The following is a 6,164-nucleotide window of genomic DNA, read 5'->3' on the forward strand; positions in this document are numbered from 1 at the left end:
TTTCTGAATTGGATTCGATCAACGGTTTGGCCATAATAAAGTTGAATATTGGCATGTAACGTAACCTGGAAGTTATCGCAAACCATTAAAACGGCCACCATTAGAAACTGTGAAATATTTCTTAACGGCAATAGTTTTTTGTTCTTCCCAATCTAGAAACTACTCTATGTTCATGCAGAATTTCGGCTCTTAGTATTTAATAATTTAGTATTTAGTAACTAGTATTTAGTAATTTAGTATTTAGTATTTAGTATTTTAAACTTAGTATTTAGTAATTTCGGCTTTAGTATGTTTTGCGTGAAAGAGCTATAGACTCAAAGAAATCACTAGATTCATATATATTTATATCAGATGGTTATTAAGGTCATATTAAGTCCTTAACATCAGCCGATAGGAGAATGAAATTTACCAGATGTTCCTTCCTCCAAACAGTCTATTTTTCGATATGAGACCAACCCACCCTTCTTGGGACTACGGAAAGGGACAACTGAGAGATTTTAGATGGAAAGTATAGGGTCGTTTTAAGGCATTAAAAACACAAAATCCTAAATGCAAAAACATCGGGCTATGACAACCCTAACAAAAAATCTGATGTGAAAACCATATGAATAAATATTATGAGTAAATATTATGATATATTAATAAATTATTAATATATAAATGGCAGAAAGGCTCCTGGAATAGACGGAATACCTGTAGAATTACTGCGCAGTGCAGGTGAGGAAGCGATTGATAGATTATACAAACTGGTGTGTAATATTTATGAAAATGGGGAATTTCCATCAGACTTCAAAAAAAGTGTTATAGTTATGATACCAAAGAAAGCAGGGGCAGGAAAATGTGAAGAATACAGAACAATTAGTTTAACTAGTCATGCATCAAAAATCTTAACTAGAATTTTATACAGAAGAATTGAGAGGAGAGTGGAAGAAGTGTTAGGAGAAGACCAATTTGGTTTCAGGAAAAGTATAGGGACAAGGGAAGCAATTTTAGGCCTCAGATTAATAGTAGAAGGAAGATTAAAGAAAAACAAACCAACATACTTGGCGTTTATAGACCTAGAAAAGGCTTTCGATAACGTAGACTGGAATAAAATGTTCAGCATTTAAAAAAAATTAGGGTTCAAATACAGAGATAGAAGAACAATTGCTAATATGTACAGGAACCAAACAGCAACAATAACAATTGAAGAACATAAGAAAGAAGCCCTAATAAGAAAGGGAGTCCGACAAGGATGTTCCCTATCTCCGTTACTTTTTAATCTTTACATGGAACTAGCAGTTAATGATGTTAAAGAACAATTTAGATTCGGAGTAACAGTACAAGGTGAAAAGATAAAGATGCTACGATTTGCTGATGATATAGTAATTGTAGCCGAGAGTAAAAAGGATTTAGAAGAAACAATGAACGGCGTAGATGAAGTCCTACGCAAGAACTATCGCATGAAAATAAACAAGAACAAAACAAAAGTAATGAAATGTAGTAGAAATAACAAAGATGGACCGCTGAATGTGAAAATAGGAGGAGAAAAGATTATGGAGGTAGAAGAATTTTGTTATCTGGGAAGTAAAATTACTAAAGATGGACGAAGCAGGAGCGATATAAAATACCGAATAGCACAAGCTAAACAAGCCTTCAGTAAGAAATATAATTTGTTTACATCAAAAATTAATTTAAATGTCAGGAAAAGATTTTTGAAAGTGTATGTTTGGAGTGTCGCTTTATATGGAAGTGAAACTTGGACAATCGGAGTATCTGAGAAGAAAAGATTAGAAGCTTTTGAAATGTGGTGCTATAGGAGAATGTTAAAAATCAGATGGGTGGATAAAGTGACAAATGAAGAGGTATTGCGGCAAATAGATGAAGAAAGAAGCATTTGGAAAAATATAGTTAAAAGAAGAGACAGACTTATAGGCCACATACTAAGGCATCCTGGAATAGTCGCTTTAATATTGGAAGGACAGGTAGAAGGGAAAAATTGTGTAGGCAGGCCACGTTTGGAGTATGTAAAACAAATTGTTGGAGATGTAGGATGTAGAGGGTATACTGAAATGAAACGACTAGCACTAGATAGGGAATCTTGGAGAGCTGCATCAAACCAGTCAAATGACTGAAGACCAAAAAAAAAAAAAATTAATATATCAATATAAAATATATAATTTAAAAAAAGTAATAATAATAAAAAAAATAAAGGAAATGAAGTAGGATTTGAACCGATGTGCCTTCCCCTTGTAAGATCCAAAATTTTATTAATTAAACTTTTATTTGGCTATAACTCTGGAACCAATGAAAATAGGTACCACTTATGACATATCATTGAAAGCCTCTCAATAAGGGCTTATTAATACAGTTAAGAAAAAGTCCAAAGTTCAGGTTGTTTGGATTTTTGACTTTCTTGTAACTTTTAGTTCAGTCGATTGGAATCAAAAGGGAAGGTGCACAACAAAATGTTACAACAGTACTAAATCCAAAATTTCAACATCCTAATCATAAGCATGAAAATCCACGAGGAAAGGAAGTAAATAGCCCAAGTAAATATGAAGCTGCCCCAAACTCCAAAATTATTAATTGATACTTAAAAAAAAGAAATGATCCAAATGAACTAAATTCAATTCTTTAATGCATAATGCATATGCATATGTGGTGTTTTTTTTTCAATCAAAAGGGGAGTTGCACTACAAGATGTTACAACAGTCCTAAATCCAAAATTTCAACATCCTACGCCTAATCGTTTTTGGGTTATGCGAGATACGTACGTACAGATGTCACGCCGAAACTAGTCAAAATGGATTCAGGGATGGTCAAAATGGATATTTCCGTTGAAATCTAAAAACCAAAATTTTTCGCCATCTCCATACTTCCTTTACTTCGTTCAAGGAAGTAAAAAGCAGTCTATTCAATTTTTTTCACTGCTAATTTCAAAAACAATTTCTAGTACTACTTTAATACCGGTTCAACAAGGAAATATTAAAAAATAAAAATTAGGAAGTATTCATACCTCAAAATAATCTTTTTTAATGTTTGGGACCACTACTTGGGGTGTACAATAGGCAAATTTTGAAACTAGCTATGAAAAATATTAAATAGACGCCGTTTTGGCTAGGGTTTTTGCAACCAGACTGTTTTTTTTTTGTTAAAATTTGAATTTTTTAGAGCCTATAATATGACTTGTCACAAGCCTTGGTTTTGAATGACAGATTTTTGACTTGCCTCCTTCATGGAGCTGGAGGAATGGCACCGAAAAAATAGATTGTTTCGAAGTAGGACTAATTGCTAAATTTAATTTTTTAATGTTTAATGGTTGAAGAATTATTTACGGGTTTTTAACACCAAATTTTATTAACACCATTTAAATAAAATATTTCATGATGAAGAAGAAGTGATAGATGGTTAAATATTTTAATAATGATCAGCTGAATTGCTATTTATTGTTTAATAAGTTTATGTAAATGTATATTTAATACATGCTAATCAATACTGAAACTGTTTTTTTTCTGCAGTATTATTGTTAACATTCTACGATTACGGAATATATTTTATTGTAGAGCTTAATTTTGTTAAATATTTGCTATTGTGTTCCTTTTTTATAATTCTTTCTCAGGTTTCTATTTTATTTTTTTGTGTAGCAAAAAAGTTTAGATTTTGTAAAGGATTTCTTTAAATTGTGAATAATATCGATGATGATGGTTTTACTATAAATTACTTCACTGTCTTCAGCACAATATTGTGGGTAATGCGTATACCGTGTTTTTATTTTTATTTTAACATAATTTCTTAGAATTAACAATCGAAGCAGTTATCAACCTATTTTGGAGATAATAGTTTACTAATTTTTTTTGCATTTATTTAATTTTCTCTACTTAGAGAACACGTTAATCTGAATGAAACCATCTCTGGTCGATTCTTCTTATACTTAACAATGTTTATATTTTTCAGATTTATTGAAGAATATTAACAAATTTTTAATCAGTAAAATTTGTTGAACAACTGTGAGATAGAAGATATCTTTTCAAATAAAGTTTAAAGATTCGAGACTTATTAATAAAGGATTGGTGAATCAAACGAATAATTGACTAAAAATCGTAGGTTCAATTCCTGTTTAAGGTTTAGTAATTTCTTATAGCATTCTATATTTATTTTATTACTCAGGCAAGATCAAAACCTGTATTTAAAAGTAATGATATATATATCATTACTTTATATACTTATATATATAATATAAGTACTTTATATACTAGTTTTTTAATTTTAATTAATTAATTTTAATTTTTTTTTATTTTGAGCTTTATACGACTGTCCTAAAGGAAGTGTAATGTACTTAGTGTATGTTTGTTCCACCAGGCTGAATGAGTGTTGTTCTTTGGTTGTTGGGTTTCAATTAACCACACATCTCAGGAATGGTCGAACTGAGAACGTACAAGACTACACTTCATTTACACTCATACATATCATCCTCATTCATCCTCTGAATTATCTAAACGGTAGTTACCGGAGGATAAACAGGAAAACGAGAAAAAAAAGGCTGTATAAGTGTGTGTGTGTGTGTGTTTGTGTGTGTTAATAAATAAATTTTAAATATTTAAAACAAAATATTATACTAGATACAAAATTGTCACCAGTCGTTCTTTAATTATCCTGTATTAGTAATTATTCTGTATTAAAGAGCAATGTTATCATATCAATGTTACAATCCTATATCATATGGAAGCGAAACACTCTTCAAACTAAAATCCAACATTTCCTACTCAGCAGAGATGCAAAAAATAGAAGAATTCTAAAAACATGCATAAATAAAAAACGACTTACTGATGGGGGAGAATGGAAACTTATGCCAAACTAAGAGGTACATAAAGACGTAGACCCAGCTCTAGATTTCTTTAGAAAGAAAAGAAACTCCTTCTTTGGACACATAAGAACAGAACCGAACAGGCTCGTCAGGAAACAGGTCAAGAAATACTGGAAAATGTCCAAAACATCAATCTGGATAACCGAAATTAAAGAAGATATGCAAGAACTAGAAATCACAATAGAAGATTTATGAAGCAAAACTAACAATATGAAAATACTAAAAGAAGCAAACTCCAGATTTCAAATTAAAGAAAAGAAAACAACAAGGGTTTGTTCAGAAAAACTCAAAATAAGCAAGATCGCACAGAATGAAGAAGTATTGGAAAGCAACCAAGAAAAAAAAGAAAAAGAAAAGACGAACCAGAGCTGATTAATTTGGTCCACTGTGACCTCAAAATCCTCAAAAAGAAAACAGCAATGTTTTTTTTTGCAGTTGTGTTTTTATTTGTTTAATATTTATCTCTTTGTTTAGTCAAGTAACCGGTGGAGGTACAGCCAGTCGCGTTTCACGTATCTAAAAGTTGTATTATGTTTAAGCCGCTGTACAATATCTCACTCCTCAAAAAATCGAAATTAAAAAAAAACCAAAATTGGTTTTTATATATTTATCTGAAGAGTATTTGCTCAAATACTCAAATCTATTGAATAGCTCGTTTACTATAGTCGGAAATAGGAAAAATTTGACATCATTGTTCAATTTTTTTTTTTACCTTTTTCCACGCCTTTCAAGGTTGAATTCTAAAAATATAGAAATTAGCTTTTAGATATTCACATGAAACTTACACACGCCAAAAAACAAGTTGCTATCTTCATTTATTACTAAAGAATAAAAGAAAAGTTAATTTTATTGTTACTTCATTTTAACCCTTTAAACTTGCAATTTCAAAAATTCCTTTCTTAGTGCAGTTACACCGCAAGAATAACGTGTACATCAATTTTCATCAATTTATCTTCAGCTGTCGCTGGGCGTTGATTATAAATCACTCACGACGTGGTTTTATATACATATATATACTAGCTCTCCGTCGCAGCTCCGCCCGGGCTATATGGTTACTTGGGTTTCCTGTAGCGGTCAATCTTTTTATTTTACGGTTTTTGTCAATTAACCGGAGGCAGGTGCAGCCAGTCCCACATACAGTAAGGGTGGCAGTAGCTACGTTGGTTTAGCCACAGCGCTATATACTTTTGCACCCCTTGAAAAAAATAGGAATTAAAAAAATCCAAAAATGGTTTTTAAATATTTATCTGAAGAGTACTTGCAAACCCAAATCTACTGAATATCTCGTTTACTATGGTAGGAATTAGGAAAATTTACA

This window comes from Lycorma delicatula, chromosome 4 (assembly GCF_047948215.1).
Source record: "Lycorma delicatula isolate Av1 chromosome 4, ASM4794821v1, whole genome shotgun sequence".
Lineage (NCBI taxonomy): Eukaryota > Metazoa > Arthropoda > Insecta > Hemiptera > Fulgoridae > Lycorma > Lycorma delicatula.